The sequence below is a fragment of the Leptopilina boulardi genome, unplaced genomic scaffold, assembly GCF_019393585.1.
Source record: "Leptopilina boulardi isolate dan_hultmark-lab unplaced genomic scaffold, ZJU_Lbou_2.1 LbouV2_280, whole genome shotgun sequence".
NCBI lineage: Eukaryota > Metazoa > Arthropoda > Insecta > Hymenoptera > Figitidae > Leptopilina > Leptopilina boulardi.
The window spans coordinates 1,930,531-1,951,887 of record NW_026137841.1 but is presented as its reverse complement, the minus strand read 5'-3'; the positions used below and the strand labels follow the sequence as shown (position 1 = coordinate 1,951,887).

Sequence of the window (21,357 nt, the reverse complement as noted above, 5' to 3'; positions counted from 1 at the left end):
GTTATTACTGCGGTATATGTGCATCTCTCTCATTCTCCTTGTAACACATTGATTGCCTTTCTCTCATTCTCTTTCTCGGTGATGTTCAACCAAGAAGAAGAGGGATTGGTCAGATGGGAATCAAGGGACGCCATACTGAGAGTCTCGTGCAGACTGGTCAACCTCACTCTCTCACTCTTTTTAATAATATTTCAACGAAGAAACGAATAGTCCCAAACAAAAAATTCAAACAAGAAGGACATATACGTAAGGTGAAAATGGAAATCAAATTAGATGGAATAAAATTGTAATAGTTTAATGTCTTTGACTAAATGTCTGTAAGAGAAGAGTATGAAAGTAACGTTTTGAGAAATTCGAAGAAGATGCAATAAAATAGAAATTGTGGAATAAAGAAGCAAAAGTGGACCCAGTAAACAAGACCGAAAGCTCGTAAAGACGGTTTACTGCCATATGACTTGTTGCCCACACTGGGTGCTGCAAAGAGTTAGAGCGCCCCTTCAGTGAATGGGGCGTGATTGATGTCAAGGGATTGAGTGATCATCCTCCATATAACTTGGTGGTGAGAAACTTGGTCACCCGTTAAACCCGTCCGGAAACTGGGTTCACAACCTCAAGAGTATGAAAACAAACAGCGAAACTTGCTTTTTAAACTTTAACTTTGATGCACTTATCTCATAACGATAAATAATCATTTTTTCTGCTAACATGTATTTATTTACCACTTTAAGCCTTTCATAAATTGTCCAACTTATAAACTTATCACTTTAATGAACTCATCATAATAATTAATGATGGTAATTAACGTACAAGGTTGTAGGTGGAACTCGAAAATGAGAAAACCACTTTCCGATCATCAATGTTACCAATCGCCCGCACATAACCTATACTAACAGAGAGTGCAGTCGACCATAATTTCATCAGTGTGGCTAGAGGGCGCGCACGTTAGGTATATGCATTTGAATTTGATTAGTGGCGTGTGGAGGAAGGGGGTGGTGACACCCTTTGCTACCGCAAGCTCCAACAATGCAACTAGCCGTGAGTCCAGCCCGGCACTACGATCGTGGCTGAAACTACGGCAATTATATATATGTATATACACATACGTGCATTACCGGCTTTCCTCAAGCCCACCAATGCTCACTATACCGCCTGCGGTCGACAATCCCTCTTCCACCTTCATTCAAGATATATATCAATTTTCACGTTTTTCAGTTAAAATTAACTTTCTTTCTTATTGCGTCCTTAAATATTATTCAATCGCTTATATCCGCCAGTGGTAGATGAACTACACCACTAGTACAACTCTTGAAATAGCTTTCAAAGAAATATTTCATAGAAGTGAATTGAATTCACTTTTGATAGCATCAAGTGCTTCTCTAATTTTTAACTTTAGCGTCTCGAGTTCAGGTCGATCTCTTTGGCTGTCTAAAAAATGTATGGCTAGTAATCGTTTCGATGCGTCCTGCAGGACACGACGATTCCCCGAGGATCATTGGGAATCGTTTAGAAAGTATAGGTTATGCAATTTTGATGGCGCTCTCCTGATTCCTTCCACTGGGTTTTTCGATATTTCTGATGCCCCCTTGGCCTCTCGGGTGGCAACATCTATATTCGCTGCGTTTCCAATCATTGTAAAACCCCAACAGGAATATAAAACCATAAACCGATCGGGTGAACGATATGGATTTCATATATTATTCAGCGGATGGGGATGATGGCGCGTGTGGAAATGGCGATGTACGTGCCGTAGATTCTTAAGAAATAGTTTAACAAGGGAGACATCCCTCTGTGAAACATAAACTTAGCATAGAGGGCTGTCAAAAAACTGAAAAAAAGAACACAGTATTTCTCACTATTGCAAATAATGTGGAATCCAAGAATATGTGAATATATCGAAGGCCAGGATTACCTTTTTCCAAGTAGTCGAGAAATCTGTACAATTATTATTCGATTTCTTCTGATAAATGTTGATGAACAATATTTGCAGATGCAATTTATTCTAAAGACCTTTTTACAATGTTACTCTTTAAGAGCACTTGGAATGAGAGGAAAATAAAATATTCATGAAGTGACGGAAATTTGTAACTTGCAATATTGGCAACGCTATTCGATCCTTTTGTGTGAAACGAGGTCATCCTTGTGCATTCTAATAAGACGCCTTTAGTGCATTTAAGGAAGCCCTGAATTTTTCTTGCACACGGTTCGTTCTTTTGAAGGACTTGAATGTTAAAGTCAATCGACGCTGATGTAAATACTGGCTGCGGATGTGCTTGCGACTATAGATTTATTGACGAATTTAGCCGCGCATTTGTTCTGTATAGATTTCAATACAATTCAAGGTTTTCGCCATTGTCCCGTCTGTCGCCCTCGCATCTCTCTGCAGATACGCATTTGGTATTGTAATTCACATTTCCCTCATCTATTTTTTTTCCTATGAAATTCATGAAATTCGATTTTGGCTTAATCACAAAATCTAATCTGCATGCAAATAAAATAAGAAAAGGAAGAAACGAGATTCAGCTTTTTTTATTTCTACTCGTCGTTTGTCCAAAACGAAAAAGCTGAAAGGGCGAAGTCGAAGGCGAAGAAGCAAAATGAGGATGCCGGTATATTTCGCCAAGAGGCTTTTCTCTCTACCTATAAGCGATGTGCGGAAGAGATAGTGGTGGCACGTAGCGAGCGGACGCTGTATCGAATAATTGGCTCCCGCGGCAAGTGCACATCTCGCCCATTATGTGCATCACTGCATCGTGCCCGTCCATGACTGCTGCAGACGCAGACGAACGTTCGGCCTGACGGAACAAGGCCTTGTCGAATTTCTCTCACTAATCGAATTCCCCAAGTCGCATCGAAATTTACTGTGAGAAAAGTATTAATTTCTACCTAATGAAACATAATTATCAAAAGAAGATGCACAGTTTCAAGAACTCAATGTTTTCTCCAAGCACAAGTGTTTGAATTGAAATTTTGTTCACTCCAATTTAATAATTGCACCCAGAGAGTAAATATTTTGTACGACTTTTGGAACAAAAGAATTGTAATTGAAACAAAGCGAAAAGTAAATAAAGCACGTCGAACAGTCGGACGTGAGATAGCGGGAAGTACAAGAACCGCAGAGGCTGTGGATCCGGGGTGGGTTCTCGTCGAGTCGACGTTACACGAGGTGGAGATAGTTGGGGGTGATCTGCATGTCGTATCATCCGCTTCCTTCGTTTTGCTTCCTGCGAATGAATAAGCCGGGGTTACACCCTCCGGCTGCGCAAGACACCCTTTACAGTACAAAAGGGCTCTACCGTTTCAATGCACGACTTTCCTCTGCGACAGGAATGCCGGAAAGCTCGTCCTCATCGTGTCTCGGTGAGACACTGCTCTGTCCACACCACCTCGACGCTCACGCCCGGCACTATTTTAATAATTTACTCGTCCTCTACTGCGTTCGTTAGTCATCCCTCTTCCATAATTTATATAAAAGAATAAGGCCAATTAACTAATTAATTCAATTTATAATTTAATTAATCAATCCGACTTAATTGTAAATTAATTATTTCTAAGGATGAAAAACGCAGCGTTGAGATTAGCTTAGAGTTTTCTTAAAAATTTAAAAGATGTAAAGTTGCGGAATGATGAGTGTCAAATGGAATAATATGCTGTTTTGATTTAGCAGAGGTTCGTGAGCATCCTTATTTGTAATTGCACATATATTTGCAAGTGTGCAGGGAAGTTATAAACACATTCGCCTTCCTTGTGCAATAGCGGCGCGGCAACAACAGAAACCGTCGAGGTACTGTCCTCGAAAAATTAGCATACCGGTTTATTAATTACTTTGACTCCGTCTCGCTTCTACACTCACGGCACATGGTTGCACATGCAAGAGAATCCTTATAGTTTCCATGTTTTCAATTTCCGTCGTCTTTTATTCTTTTCAGGTTAATCTTATTCTTATTCTAATTTTTTGCTTTAAAATATCTTTTGTCTTTGAACTCGATACCTATTATTCTTGACCTCGTATTATAATGAAAAAAAAAGGTTTTCTAATTATTCCTTCCACAATTAATCACAATTTCCGTTTTGAATTATTGTCTATTTATTCATAATTATTGTTATTTTCATAATAGACCAATATTTCTAATGTGTCGTTCCTCTTTTTTGTTACAGGTTAGTGCAAAAGTGTGAACTTTAGTCAATGTCTATTATTTGTAAGTGTACCAGCTTTTTTCAATAATAAACAACTGTCAGTTGGTGAGTTTTATCAAAACTTTGAAATCATTATTAACACACGGAAAAGACAATATTTTATTTGAAAAAAACCTAAACTTATTTATTCTTGAAATTAAAGCTGTCATTCTTAGGTCACGTGATATGATGAGAAAGGCAGTGATGTGCAAAAGTGTTTGTTTTAGATGTAGTCAATCGTGTTTTTCAAAAAATAATTTATGATTTTTATAGTTATTTGCTGGTTTATTGTTCAATAAACAGATTAAATGTGCAATAATATCTAATAAACATTAATGCAGACCTTTAAAAAACTTTGACTATCTCTCTCGGACTTACACTAATTCAACAGAATATTAATCATTACTTTCTCATTTCACTGCTCATCGGATCCCCAACATATTTTAGACTTCTGCACAAAACTTCAGCACAATCCATTTAGTAATTTACGAGAAATCTGACTAACAAATTAACATTGTTAAACTACGCGGAAAGTGGCGCCACCTTCGAGGTTAATTTTTAATGCGTTTCAAATTGTATATACGAACCGTACGATACTCAAATTGATCTCAGGTTTTTTCAGTGATATTTAACAGTGAAGTTACTAAAAAATTGGCAACCCTATTTTGAAACTTGTCGTAATTAGTTATTCATATAGGATAATAAAGTTGAAGAACCGAAAAATTCATTAGAAGGAATAAAAATTTTTACTTCCGAGTAGTGTATTTCAAAGCTATTGGTTAAAAACCACAGTAGAACAGTTGTTTCTGTCGGGGAGGCACGTTTTTCGTTTCGTGACGGGAACGAGTTAATAACCGTTTCGGGGTGGTACGACAGGATAATTTCATTTTATTCAGCGCGACCTGGCGTGAGGTCTCTGGCGGGTAACTAAGACCTCTTTTCAATCCCTTTTTCGGCAAGGGTGGAACGGAGTTGTTGTTCAGCTTGAAGGAAGAGTTTTCCAGTCTAGACCGCAGAACCATCGAATTTTGCCTTCTCTCGTGAACTTGTCTGGCCTAGAGGGAGGGGGTGGACAAGAAGAGAGGCCGTTTATGCAACCCCTGGGACAAACTCTGATGGGGTTATGGGCCTCTAAGGCCTACTCTTTTCCGCCCGTTCTACATCCCGTTTTCTTTCCATTCTATTCCATAATAAGCTCGGAGATGTATTCGTCCTACAGGACGGCCGCGAAATGCGTTTTAGATTGCACGCGGATATACGAGACGCATTTCGCTGGGAAACGAACGATCCTCACTGCTTGGATTTCACATATACGAAATACCCACGGAATTGCTTTTATCGCGGAATCGAGGACTTGAATTCTTATCCCTGGAAAGGGTGCTCTGATTCATTCGGGAAGAAGTATTGCTGCTGGAACGATAACAGCCTCCTTCATTTTTCGAGAGCAGTTTCTACATTTCTAAAGTTGGGGTAAAATTGCAATTTATCGGGTCAAAGAACATATTTTCAGATCGAAGTGTGTTTTCCCCTGAATTTTAATAGGAGCAATCTCAGTTATACTAAATAAAAATTGTCATATTGTATTTTTAATTTTCTCTAAATTATGCGATAGTAATATTTTTTTAAAAAAAACAAGACTTTTTCATTGTGGAGTTCAGGGATGAATTTTTGCTGGATATTCAAGACGCGCCTTGCGAAGAGCGAGTGAGAGAGATAAATAAGTCTTGCAGGTAGATATAAAGACGAGCGAAGTTACTTACCGGACTTCTTACTCTCTCGTTATGCTTCCTTTTTTTCCTCGGTTTCTTTTCTTTGGTCGTTGTTTCTCTCTTGCAGTAAGAGAGAAACCTTTATACAGATTGCCACCCGGCACCGCCAAACTCCGATAATGGAGGCTGCTAATAAATTCACCCGTTAATATAAAATAATCGTTAAATGCACTTAGGACATACTTATGGAAGACGCTGGCACTGAGGCGCGACATCATTTTTTATTGGAACCGCTTCCCTTTAACTTCCCTCTTTTGTAAGTGGAAAGGTCTAGTCCGCTGAAAACTTTCTTCTCACCTTCGCCTTTAGAAAATAGAGCCAGTCTTTGAAAAATTATTGTTATTTCTTTAAGTTGCATTAGTAATTTTCAATAAGTGTGTTAACTTTTAGATAAATAATTGCATAACACATTATATACTGGTTTATCAAAGCTATATATTTGTAGAGTATAGTTTGCACAAAAGTCGAAGGGACTTGAGGGTGGGGGGGGGGGGGCGTAATGTTGTGGCTTCCATTGGCGTTTGGGACGAGCAGACGTGATGCAGAATATATGAATAATAATGGCCGGTCGGTTATATTCAGTATAATGTCACCACCAATGGTCCTTCCACCAACATCCGAATGATGTACTGCTAGAATACGATATGCTGCGATTCGCTCTGATTAGTGCTATCTATAACGATAGCCCTATGCGTATAATTCTACCACAATCACGAACCCTGCAAGGCTCAGCATTATATTGTCATTTCATCTGGTGGAGAATTCTTCAATCTCGATCTTCTCGTTTCTCAATTAGGAATCGTATCGCGATCGCTTGATTCTCTTTATCTATGCACGCGAAATACTTAAAAGGTCGATTATTATTTGTTTTAAGCAACGAGACACAAATTCATTCCACAAATAATGTATTTTATTTGTTTGTTTTGTTTGAAAACGTACACTCTAAATTTGAATCAGTGAAAAGTTACTGATGAAATAATAAAAACTCTTCTACAAAATCATTCAGTAAAATTTCACTGAGAATTAGTAAAATGTAAAATTTTATTAAATGTTGGTAAAACAAATTAATTGGTTTAATTAGTAAAAATAGTTACTAATAAAATTCAATGAAATTGTAATGAATAAACAATGAACTTTTACTGACAATTAGTCATATTTGACTGATCAAAATAAAGAAAACTCTTCCACAAGAATGATTATTGAGAATCAGTCATATTTCACTATATGTCAGTGGTATTTCACTGATTCAAATTTAGAGTGTATTGGGAAAGAAAATTACCACCGCGGGCAGGACAGCGCTAGTGATTCACAACAAATATGGCCGAACTGGGTGTACAAATTTAAAAATAAAAAACTTTTATAATGAGGCCTCGTTTTTAATGTTAAGTAGTTTTTTAATAAAAATGCAAATAATTTCCGAAAAACTTAGAAACTTTTTCATTAAAATGTTAATACTCCATATGTCAACAACTGTGTACACCCATGTTTTTTAGTTCACTTTGTTATGACTGGTGTCGCATTGCAATTTTAAATCCCCAATATCCTCTTTTTAACTGCAAGGTATTTCTGATCTGATATCTAGTCATCACCTTATAAAAATTATATGTAGTCATATTATAAATTGCAAATGTGAGTAAAACGTTTGAGTTTAAAAATATTTAATCTCAAATGATTTATTGACATTAACAATAAGTAAATTCCATTTAGGTTTATTGTATGAAGGCAAATTCACAATTTTATTTTTTGAACATGGATGCGATAAAATAAAACCACCCCTGTTTTTTGTGAAGCACTTTCTTGGGTTCTTCATATTATGCACACATACCCTCTTCGCAGAAAATTACTCGCCTCAAGCAACTTGCGGCACGTTATTGAACAGCAAGAACTACAACGACAGGCGGCGAACAAAGTTGCGGAGCTCTAAATTATATGCGAGTAGCTTCGTTTCAGAGAACCTGCGAGCAAGGAAGCTCGTCGGTCGAAATATTCTGTTAGGCGAAGAACGGCGTCTTAACTCGTTTTCAACCTCGATGCAATTTATCGACATTGGCTGCTGGGGGGAAATTCTTCCTGAAAGGATCGATCCCTCTTAGTGGTTTTTCCATTACCATAATTTCTTAGTTACGAAATCCTTTTATTAATCGTATTATGACATTGCCTCAACAACGAAATCTCTCTCGCGCAGAAATTACCCTATTTTGATCCATTTAACATAGGGCTTAAAGTGGCTGCTGTCGGTTTTTATTTTGCTAAAAAAGAAGAAAAAGAGTAATTAACTTATAATTACGAATTTTTTTCTGCTATACCGTATATGTATCAACATGCATGTGGCACATAGTCAAAGTTTCTCTCGCACACATATTGTAGAGGGATTTTTCAATAGCCTCTGATAAATTTATGAGGAGCCTCGGTGGGTATTGATATATCGACAAGAATCGAGAGTAGCTGTTTGATTACTGACGAGTTTAGCCGGATTCCTGCAACGTGATAGCATTGTAGTTGCTGCGTTGCGACGCGTCGGATATCGTCGAAAGCTCGCTCCTGTGAATGCTCGTTTAACGATAAGCTCTCTCAATACGCAGCTGCTATTCTAGAAAATCGGATCTCGATGGATTTCTTCACAACTTGATTTACGGCTTTTGTTGATCAAATTTTTATCATTTTTTGTATTCTTATAAGTTCAATAGCTTTTATATCAACGTTTTTTGTCGAATTGATTGACGTTTTAAATATCTTGTGAAATACGCAGGTATAAAAATTCATTCATCCGGATTGTGCTATGTATTAGGAGTGACGGCATTTTGGAAAATATGAATAAAAATAATTTGACCATTTCCAGCATTTGTTGTTGGTTTTTATTTTTATTCGTGTTGTCAATTAAAAAAAAGAATCGAGAAACAACTAAACGAATACCGGAAAACAAGAATTCTGGAGCCAGGTTGCTGTCTACGTCAGAGTCTAATGTGGCAGGAGTTCATGTATCTCTTGATGTATTGCGACTACTTGCTAGAAAGACTTGTCACCACACGACCAACGTCATGTTTTAACATTTCAGTTTACACGACTGCTAATCATGTCAGTGACGCGATATGTTTCAAAGTGTTCACTGCCAGACTGCGCAGCCTAAGACTCTTCCCGCCAGAAGGTTATCGATCTTGTGCACTCGTGCTCTCTGTATGCAAGATCGCTTCAGAAAAATTGTCGAATTAATCTCAATTTGCTGCTGACACTGTCGTGAGAGATATCGGGGATCTGGAAAGAAATATTGCTTGCGAAATTATTAATATTACACAACACATGTTATACATATCTTCCAGTATGTATTAATAAAAACACGTTGGTTCCGAAAGTTATAAAAGAAGATCCTCGACTTGATGTTATTATTAATTTTATACTCACGAATAGAACAAACAAAATATGTATATAAAATTACTTAAAAAAAGAAAAGTTAATAAAATAACTAATTTCCGAGAGATGTAAACTATGAATAATAAATAAGCTCCATGGAGGAAAATTATCGCCTTATCGATAACCGCAGGAGAGATAACCAAAGTCCAGCACAGACACCGCAAAATCGCGTATCCCCTGCATACTGCGGGAATATTATGGGACGAAGTGTTATAAATATGGTTTACACAGAGCGAGCAGCACGCGGTACATTAATGCGGCTGATTGCCCGTAGATCAGCATGGCCATGCAGTTTCCATCTCTCTTTCTCTCGGGTAGGCTTACTCTCTTTAACACACTCTATGCGCACCATGGTTAGTCAGTTAGTTACGGGTAGTGGTTGCACTTTATTAAAATATTGGGTCATCGTGGAACGTAATATATCTGGCTTACATAGGTGGCCACGAATTCACCGTCAGTGATGCGAGGTAGAGGATCCGAGAGCAGAGATTGCACCGCTTCGTTATAAGAATCCTTTCAGAATCTCAAGACTCCTTTTCTAAGGATCTAAGTGGACGTTCAGTTCGTTAAAGTCTCATTTCGCTCTTGAGGGTTGAGAGCGTGAAAGTGGACAAACTTGGAGATCCTTGTACGTCTTTTTTCATTGCCACTTTTTTTACTCAGTTAATAAATATAAATTTTTTGAAAATATTCCGCTGTTAAAATTGCCTTTTAGTTATATGCAAATTATCGCCAGAAATAATGGATAATGGATATTTTTCTTTTAAATTTTATTTATTCTTTTGTTTTAAATTTTATCGATTTAATATGTTACAAGTGTGCTTTACGTTTATGATCTATTGAAATAATCCTATTGTCTAGAAACATCAACAATTTTGTGGTATCGACAATTTCAGAGGGTAATACGTTCGGTGTCAAGGCTCGTCTATGATCCTATATCGAGTTCTCATACCACATCATAGAGCATAGTTGGCATAAATGTGTGTATTGCTCGCGGGAAAACATCATCTGTCAATAACCGGAACAAAAAAGAAGAATCGTAATGGCACCCGAGCGCTAGTAAATTCAGCTTTGAACCGTATAAACGTGAGCGAAATACTCGTAAATCCATGTACAAGAGGTCGGCCACAGGTTTCTACGATTATTACCCACACACGATATTCGAGTTGTGAACAAGGAAAATGTATCCAATCGAGAAATCGATTCAAATTTCTGCTATGCTCTATGAAATTGTAATCATACTCTAACAAAAGTTTATCAACATTTTGTATTCTTAAATCAGTTTTTTTATTCAATTTAAGGGTGGAAGGAATACGTGTCTCAAGTTTGTTTAAAGTGAATAAAACTTGAGTATATTCTCTCTCTCTCTCAATGCAAACCAGGCAGTTTCATTTACATTTACATCAAAACACATCGAGTACTCGATTGTAGCATTTTATTTGTTTGAAATTGAATTCGTTTTGAAAGTACTTTTCATTTGCAGAACATGATAGTGGATTATTTCATGTACAATGCGTTTTGCTTCAGAGATCGGCAGCCATAAAACTCTTACAGGATTATGGAATAGGGCTTCGCATAAGAATATCCTTGTGTCAATCTGCATAACGTTGCTTCAAAGTCTGACTTTTAGCGGCATTTCTCATTATTACTATAATTAGAATATGGTCTGTTTCGTTTGTTTAAAGAAGTTATATAGTGAAACTTTGATGCTATTCAATACAGCAATTGTAAAATCATGAATCGGAAAAAGATAAATTCCAATCTATAAATACACAGTCCGTATAACAATTGACTATATTGTTTCTAGCCTGAAACTATTTTAATAAAACTAATTGAAAACAAGAATGTAGACATTGTTTTTGATTTATTTCCTTTTTTATTAAGTGCAAAATGAAACAAATGGATGTCACTCATCCATCTCAATATAAAAAGAAAAACAATATCTGTATTTCAATTTATAAGTTAAAAGTTAAAATTGATTGATATCGATAAAAACTTTTATTAATTACAGTTTACTGTCGGTTTAAGTTTTCAGGACCAATTTCAGTACATCGTCAATCAAACGATTCACAAGTTATTGCATTTTCCTATATAAATGGGAATATAAAAATGAAACAAGTTTCTGCAGAATCCGAACGGGGAGAAGTTTAAGAGATAATTAACCCATTTGGAAGTTATATGTGAGCATCGATTGTTACACGAGAAGGGACTTTGGAATCGGCATCTCGAGCGGGTGCTGACAAAAAGTTTGCCTATATGCAACTAAACGCTAAGAAAGGGAGCGCGGGTGTACATAAACAACACTCTTGACTTGGCACTATAGCGCGCTAATGACGAGGATATTAAATAACGATAATGATCCTGTCGAGGACTTTTTTGTGGACTCCTCTTGGATTACCTCTGAATTTCACTGACTTAATTGACCGAGACAATAACGAGGCCGCCGCGCTATTGCAATCGGGACTTCCCTTTACAGGAATTTCTCTTCTTGCCTCTCTTCTATCTTTTCCTCTGGAATCTCAAAATTTATGTCGTTTACGTCAACTAAATAGAGTTTTGTTACCATATTATTTTCAGCAAAAACTTTGGTAGTTTTGTACTTAAAGAAACCAATTAGTTGAGATTTGTACTGCCAACAACTTGCACAGCTAAAAGTAAAACATTAACATTGTTGGATGACTATTTTTGTCGAATGCGCTTGTGAAATGAATGAATGACACGCCTTTTAGCTTTTATTTGGAGATTCATCGACGAGCGGATGCACAGAGGTCGTCATAATTTATTCGGAAGTGTCGATAAATGTGTGATTGCCGCGATAAAAATCATGTGTTATCGGCTTTAAATATCTGACGACATGTCATTTTTTCGAGCGTTTCCTACTCATGAATGCGAACGCATTTTTACGTGGCTTTCGCTATACGTTGGATGTCCTAATGTGGCGCGAATAATCGATTAAGCGTGTTATCGACCTTTAAGTCCGATTAGCCAAAATCCATCGGCCACTCTCCGAATTTTACATCAGGTTAACTGAGTTACGTCATGCAAATCACTTGCCTGTATGTAGCCATATTTTTGTTTCCATAACTAGTCTTCATACTGGTGAAATTACATGCAAATTTGAAGACGTGTAATTTGCAATTTTGGTGCTGCATTTTGCATTTGAAACGAGAATTGAATTTGCATTGCCTGCATGATTTAAGAGAATGTATATGACGTCGCGAGGAAGCAAATTGTGTGAATCCACCGTGTAGTAAATTTTATTTTGCTTTTGCAGTAATTATTTGACAGGATTTGTCGAATCTGCAACTCGAATTAGATCTATGAAGAGCTCAGGGCATCGCCTAGAGCACTGACAATCACCTGTCTGCCTGTCTCTCGTTGTTGTTCTACCGACATCATGCCACGTGGCATGGTACAGGTGTGCAACTTTCATACCTGTCTGACGCGACTGATCAATTGTCTGACCTAGACCCACCAGAACCCCTTCCGTGGCGTCGCTTTTTTGATTTTGCTCCAATGATACTTTCGATACTTGATGAAAATCTTTAGCTTTTTAAAACATGCATATAATAATGAAACTATACTGTTTGTTTTAATGCAATATTTTTAATGAGAAATTTCTAATCGAGAGGATATTTCACGTGACACGAGGTCACCGCATTTCCTGTAAAGGCGTCGGGGAGAGTCGTTTCTTCCGTTGCAGCTGGCGCGATCACGTCAATCATTCAAACTATTCGATGCACTCGTTATCGACGATGCATAACCTCTCGTTTGACGATACGCACTGTGCTCTCTGACGGACGTGTTCTCATTAGAATTATTGCCCTTTGCGTAACGAATCATTTTTTGCGTGATGATATTTTTTAAAGATAATTTAATCTTCTGTCAGAAGGGCCTCACAAACAGTGAACAAAACAAATTGCTTGATTCGGTTAATTACCGAGTACATATCTTCTTTAATTTACTCTAGCCACGCACATGAAAAAAATCTGATACAAGAGAGAGATAATTTTTTTACGAATTACGATATCCACGAGAACCGTGTAATTTTTGCCCGTTTTAATAAAGATTGTTGATTAAGTAATTGAACAAAATTTGAAATTAGTGGAATCATTACATTACTTTGACATAAATTTTTGTAGGTGTCGGAAGTAGATTCACCCCCTATGGAAAGTATATTCTGATTCGATTAAGGACCAGCAGACATGGAAATCATGTCGAATTTTTTTGTCTTGGAGAGCAGACACATAACGAGGGTACGAAGAACGATTCGCCCCTCTGTACTATGCATAGATTTCGGAAAACACACTCGAGGCCCAGGGGTCGTAGTCAACACCCTTCATATACGCACCAGTCCGACCCGCGTTTATATGTATATCCCGGTATAAACGAAATAGCTGTTAGGTGATATTGGGTACGCTGCTTGGTGCTATCAATATATTTCCCCTTTTTCGTGTTGTTGTTCAGGGGCGTATATGGAAGACTCCCCAACTGGGCGGACAGAGAAGTATCCCCAACCTCCTATACCCGTTTAGTGTCAATTTATTCGGGATTCCCGAGATTCCCGTGGCTTTGCAGTGCGCGATCAGCTCCGGCCGTTTGCATAATATTGTATTTATTTCGTCATGTAACCCCTCGTAGACGAGAAGCCCTCTCGCTGTCTAACCCCCTCAGCCGACATTCCATCCCAACAAGAAAGAGACCGAAAGAAGGTGGACTCATATTCGCTATCCGGGCTCAAATGGGGCTATATACGGGCTACAGGCAAATCCACAAGGCAGGGCAGATTCGGGACGAATAATTCCGGTCTAAGCGCCGTATATTGGATCTAGATGTAACACGAAACTTTTCCCTCTTTTTATAAATTGTCGACATGATGATAATAGGAAATTTCGGCGAGTTATGCTTAAAGATTTAGAATATGTTAACATGACTTTCATTTTCCCTTTTATCTGAGACAAAGATAATGTCGAGATTCTTTTTTATTCCATGCAAATATGATAACAGTCATTTTATTACTCCCGACTTGGCAGATATAAACGTCCGACGATAAAAATTACATATTGAAAAATGCAAATAAACTTATTTAATTATTGTAATGATTTGAAATTTTATGTCTTTAAATTGAGCGCCATTTTGACACGGCACTCCCACGCTTCCTGAGGGGCAGATCCTGGGGAATAGTGCACGAGTCCGTCGTCGCTCGAGCGGGCCGGACTTCGGGGATCGGTGCCTCGGGAGAAAATTATATGCTTTAAATGGATAATTAAATAGCAACAGAACTGACTGAAAGACTGACTGCGGATGATTGCTGGGTTCCGGCGCGAGCTTGAACGGGGACTCGCCGCCCGAGGCTTTTCAAAGGAGGCTTACCATCCGCCCCTCTTCTAAACTTACCAACATTATAATTATCTCCGTTCCCATAAGTCGCACAATACGGAGCAGATAGGAAAAAATTCTTGTCAATTGGCCCGGGAGATTTCTTTCTGAACCTCGTTAGACCATCAATGAATGTAGTTTTTTCATTCTGGAACGCATACACATAAAATGTTTAAAATGATTTTAACATTAAACTAGATAATTTATTTTTAAAGTTGTTATTTATTAAATTAATAGGTTATTTGCAATATTAAAGTATAATTTATTTCGTCACTAGTTAATTATTTTATTTGAAACTAACAGTTGGCAAACATGAAGTTAGAGAATTGTTTCCACCTTCGTGTAGTATTTGTTTGCTACGTAGATAAAACCTTTTAGGAAATTGACATGAATTCTATGTCAAAGGTCTTATCCAGTAGGGTTATGTTTATATTCTCTTCGGAATTACGATCTTGCAGTTTAAGTTTTGAAAAAACTGTCAACGCTATTTTATTTTGGACATCATTTAGAACAAATTTGACTAAAAATATGTAAGTTTTTAACCCTAAATAGCGAAAAGCGCTACATAGCGACTAGCGCTATTCGTAATCCCACTACTGGTGTTATTTTTGTTGCGGGTAATTTTCTCCAATGCTAAAACCCATAAGATTTAACCCAGATTTAGGATAAAATTTGTTGTGTGTTATTTTAACACCAATTCTGGTGTTAAAATAACACTTTGTTTTTTCTGTGAAATACATCTACATTTTATAAACATTGGACGTTTTTTCAACACTTTTATTTATTAACGCATATCTTCAACTGTTTGTACAACTTTTCATAATATTAAACGGAGAGAAATAGATGGTAAGATCTTATGATCTTAAGATGGTTAAGTGTAGATGGTATCTGGTACCATCATTATGCTACTCGGTACTATCAAAGATGTTACAAAAAATATGGTTATGTTACCTTCTACAATCAAGATGTTACTCTGTACAATCTGTATTGTAACTGATAGAATCTAGATAGCTGTCCGTATATATGTAAGATCAAATATGGTACCTGGTACCATCTATTTCTTTCCGTGTATAAAATAACCCTCAAATTGTAGTTGAATAAAATAAATTTTTTTTTATAAATTATTTAAAGACAGAATTTTATTTTTTATCTTTTTTTAAAATTCTAAACAAGGTGATTCTTATGTTTCGGACCTCCTAATTTTTTTAATTTCATAATTTTTGTTTAAAAAACGAAAAAAAAAATTTTTTTAGGGGGTCCAGAACATAAAAACACTATGTATAACTAAACAGTAATTTTTTTAATAGTTTAAAAAAAGTTTACCGACACAATTTTTATTTCAGACCTTCAGAAAATAGTTATTTATGATACAAGTGTGTAAAGTGGGTGATTATATGAGTGTGACTTTCGCAGATTGAGTCAAAGGCAAGTGATGCAAATTACACGAGTATAATCACACGGAAAAAAATTTGCTGTGTTATCAACAGCATCTCTGGCGCCATCTAAAAATCGCAGTTGAAGTGTTCACAAACAGCTGACTTTTGGGAAACAAACAAATCTCATAGAGTGTGTCACACTTACATTTTTTAAGCATGCGTTATGCATCTGTATTAATGCAAATGGAATTGTGCTATTCCCAATTTATGTGTCGGAAACTCAATTTTCTTATAGTCTACATGACAATTTATATAATTGTCTATTCTGAAAATTGCAGTGTTTTCGCAACAAAAAATTTTTTTCCGTACAGATTTACGCACGAGTGCCATACAAAATTTTTTGCAACACTCTTTTCCCCTTTCTCCTAAATTTACAGCAATATTGGCAACATTTATGCAATATTGCTATAAGTTTATTAGCTGTGGGGGAAAAATATATTTGCTGATACAATCAGTGCTTTAAAGTATTATTCTTCTCATCTATGTCAATTTCTAATTTATTTAAAATATATTGCATACTACTTCCTTTTCCAGAAAGTCAAGCTTATGTAATTCCGCATCCAACGAGCCCTATATGAAGTATTTTGGATTGGTGGATTTTAAATAAACCATTGCAATGCAAACTATTTGTATATTAAAAATCCACCAATTCAAAATAGTTTATATAGGATGAGAAATTACATGAGCTTTTTATTTGTAATTAATTAATTAATTAAACTTTAATTAATATCTCGTAAAGGTACCAAATGACATTTTATTTAGATTGTTTGTTAAAAGTGTACATCAATTAAATTCGATCATGAAGGACAGATATCTCTAAGGAATTGACTAACGTTGATTCTGGATCCACTTTCTTACAGTACAACAAATAAATGAACACCATTCTTGTGTTTTTTTTAGAAAATAATTTATATGAATATTATTACCTAAAACTGATGGCTCATTCTTACAGCTGTATTGAATTTTATCATTCTCATTTATCAATTTCACGTCTTACGTCATTCGTAATGTTTAATAATAATTTGTTTTAATTGTTTTAAAATGTATAGGCTCACTCATAATCAATGAATATACATATATATATATATATATATATTGGTTAGTGTGTGAAAAAAATTATACCTACATTGTTATGTTTGAATTTTGCATAGAAAATATAATCTAAACATCATTTGGTGGTTTCAATAAACTCGAATAAATTGAATTGTATTTGAAAAAAAATTTTTGCACCTTTTTAAATTTCTTTGCATTTGGTGTGAATAGAGAATTTAATTTCACAAAGTCTAAATGTTGAAATCGAATCTTGGGTCAATGATTAACTCCGTTTCATTAGAAGCTTCGCAAGTCCGTCTTTTATTGCTATTGTCCACCACAATGTTCACTTTCCACTTGGTTCTCGTGATTAGGCCCACGTAACCTTTGCCCCTTTCATTAGTGCGCGACTCAATCAGTGTGGGGTTCAATAATCTTGAGGTGACCTAATCAATGAAAGTGAGCGACAAAGTCGTAGCGAAACGATAGAAACGAGACGGACCTTATCGGGGTGAGCGGTCGCGCACTGAGGTGTAGATTGAACCTTGACATTACTAGACGAAAGAGATTGGTATGTGGAATGTTGTCTTCGATCCGAATGAAACAATGAGGGAGGTGTGGCCCACTTTCGAGGATGTGTCCCACACCCTAAGATCCGTTGACCGTAAGGACGAATCGTTCGATCGTGGGATATTGGACTTGTGGAAGGTATTCATGTATATAGTCTGCTAGATAGTGTTGCGTGATAATGACAGGTCTGGGCGTCACAGTGATAGAGGTGCCTTCGTGTCATAGAATCGCACTTCTACCACGCCTTGAACTAGTACAATTGTCCTCAATAAAAGATCTTCAACACCGTTCTGAAATATTGTTTTTAATCTTTTTCTCATTTTTATCCACGATTCATTTTTTATCATCAAGCTTGAAATTAATTATTATCTTTGGATAAAACAATTAAATAATAATTATTATTAGAGATCAGATTTTATTTTCATGCATTTTAAGATCGAAATCTAGACAAAATTGATAAAAGTATTGGAATAGTTGAGGTTACGAAACGTTTGTTTTTCGACTAAGAGGGGGTTTAAGAAGATTTTGCTTGTAGAACAGTCCTCTCATTCTTGCAGGACATGTCTCGACATAGCTCCAAGTTGATCGAAGAAAGTTGGCTTGCCACGATGACGAGGTAGATCTTTAAGATGATATACCTTGGCAGATGAGGCTGTGGCCGGTATCCATTCAAATTCCACAAGTCGTCATACCACAGGTTTGGGTTCGGCTTATCAGTCCTTTCGTATCGGGACGAACCTCATAGCTGGCGAGTCGCACATAGCTTTGTACATTCCATTATGTTTCCCCATAATTACATGCTACGGGACACCGGCTGTCTTTTCACGACAATTCATCACGTGAGAAATCTAGAGAGACCATGTCATTCACCCTGCTTGGACACTCCTTGTCAATTGAATTAGTGTCTGGAAAACTATTGTTTCAAAGATATATGCAAATATATATATTAATGGGAAAACTCCCATTAAAGATTCTTGAATTAAATTTCAGTAGTAAATGGGTTTGTGGGATTATTATCTTTTTTGTATATGTCAAACTTTTAAAATTAATAATTTTTCGCTTTTGATACACTTTACGCACAAGTTAATATGATTGTATAGTGTTCGTGACAAAAGTAGTAGTCGGATAGGAGACTGAATTTTCAGCGAGTACCTTTGTCCTCCCCTTTCCTCCTCACGATCGTACTCGTGGCGTCAAGAGAAGCGTGATGACGAGGCTTGATCTCGGATGAATCCCACGCCCCAAACGCCCCGCTCGTTAGCAAGAGTCAGCAGTCAGGTCATCATCGACGTGTCATTCGGCACCGGGGACTCTGCTTTCGTAGTCCATGGACGTAGTTCTCTGCTAGGACTATGTCTGCCACGAACCACCACGCCCATTGACATCGACGACCTGACGCAGCAACGAGCGGAGCAAATTGTCGCCCGAGGTCGATAATAACGTGTCTATGTCTGTCGATGAAAGTTGGCAGATCGTTCTCGATATCTGACCAATCTGAGTCAATTTCTAAAGTGACAGACATTGGGGATGAAAGTACCTACGACCAAGACCATTATAATAAGAAAGTTTGTCTTGTTCAGATAATTAAAAAGTGGAAAAAGTATTTAGTAGATGAAAATGTAAGATTGCGTTAAAATGGGTCGTTGGCAATCGTCAAAGAGTCTTGGGTGAATGAATCCAATTAACGTCGATCCATTGCTTTCAGAGCAAGGCGGATTCCGGTAGGAGGTAGAAAGACATGGTACCACGAAGGGATCGTTTCGAGGCAATCGGACTAAACTATGGACTCATTTACACACTTAGCTTCGCTTCCGCTCGGATCGTTTTAACCCCCTCCTTTAGCTACGAGAGGTCCGAATGGTTCTTATGCAGTCTCTTTACCGCTCATTTTCATTTTATCGTTTGTTTGCCATAGCCTTTTTTTCTCCAAATGGGTTAATTTCTCGTTTCTCAGCGTATGCCGTCACGTTTTTAGAAAAGAGAACTTTATTTTAATACACACCAATATATCAAATAGCAATCGAAGGGCCCACTAGTTGTTTCATGCGTCTGATATTTCACCTTGATATTGTGAGAGGAGGGGTGGGAAAGGAGGGACACTGTCGAGATCCCTTCTGGAAAAGCATTGGGGTTGAGAAGCAAGGGTAGACCAAAACGGGCCGCCGGCAGCACTTAAGACTATTGTTTTCAATGTAATTGGATAGCTCATGCTTTCTCTCTTTCCTTTTAGTTCATCTCCCTTTCTCAACAACGAATGCAACTGGCAAGGGTGGCACGAGCGGAGGCAGTCCCCACGAAGCTTCGACAATTATCTTGATTGTTTTATGCATATCCCAACGGCTGGCATTCAAGAGAGATAGAGTTGGAGAATGCATTAAAGGAAGAAAGAGATGTTCAATATTCTCCGTCCTCTAATTCACCGCCTTACAGTTTCAACCTTGCTAATGCAACCGTGTTCCTGGGGCGTTGTTTCACGCACCTGCTGCACTCAATTTACTGCTTCCTCGTTACGGTTGGGCATCGATCCTGAAAACGTCACTGGGATCAGTAAAAAGAATCATTCACTAGCTTAATTGTTTCCCTGCATTTAAATGTTTTCAAATTGAAGTCAAGAGTCAACAGTAGAAGAAGGTGCGAAGAAATAGTATGGTTAGACGTTGAGTTTATACATCTTATTGCTTTCATTTGTTTTTTCAATTTCGAAAATCAATCTTCTGATTTAGAGAGCACTGACAATGAAAAAAAAAATCATTTAATTAATGCACTCGAATCTTGTTCGTCAAAAATTCGCTGGTTGTATCGGTGGAAGCCGGTAGCTGTGTGGACAGGAGAACTGGCGGTGGCTCACCTCCAAGAAACATGATATACCGACAAGGGGAGGAATGGTTGCGGCTGTTAACGTGGTTTCCAAAAATACCACAGGCGTTGCAAAAAGTCTACGGGAACATAATCCTACCAACGCCACGTGCTAATTATGCAAAAATATGATGTGGTTCGGCTGCGCGGTACTAACACAACTAATATTCGTTCTTTGTTGTGGAGTTCATACCTCTCCCAATACTATTGTACCTGTCATGCTAAATTTTTCATTTGGCTTTCAAATTTCTTGCAAAAAAAGAGAAAAACTATTCAAAATATATGTTTGTATGCAAAATGCTTTTTCCAATTTTTTCAACTCTTATTTTTATACTTTCAGCGATATAAGAAGTTTCATTAAAACAGAATACTTTTTGTAATTTTATAGACGATAAAATGCATTGGAGCAAACGTCCGCTATTTGCCTTGTGTATGTTTACTTTTTTGCCAACCTCTTTTTTCCTGGCAATAAATAATATTTCGCAGGTGTGTCCCGGGTACAGAGAGCTTGTAATGCGGCAAGCATTGCTTACTCTCTCCCCCCCCTCTCTCTCTCTCTCCTCATTCAACCTAACCTAACACGCATTTCACATTTATACCACGTTCTGAATACTGAAATCCTGAATTTTCATCAAAATATAGTTTCAAAACTGCGATGCGCAGAATGTTTATCAATTTTGTATTTAATTTAATTGTCACTTATGTTCTTAATGTTTGTGAATTTGGTTAAAAAA

The 21,357-nt window shown here is 37.1% G+C and overlaps 1 protein-coding gene across 3 annotated transcripts in view; it reads left to right on the top strand.

The window, feature by feature from the left end:
• Positions 1 to 21,357, top strand: part of LOC127282118 (homeobox protein homothorax) — a 388,123-nt gene that overhangs the window by 292,465 nt on the left and 74,301 nt on the right. The gene's annotated exons all lie outside the window — the stretch shown is intronic.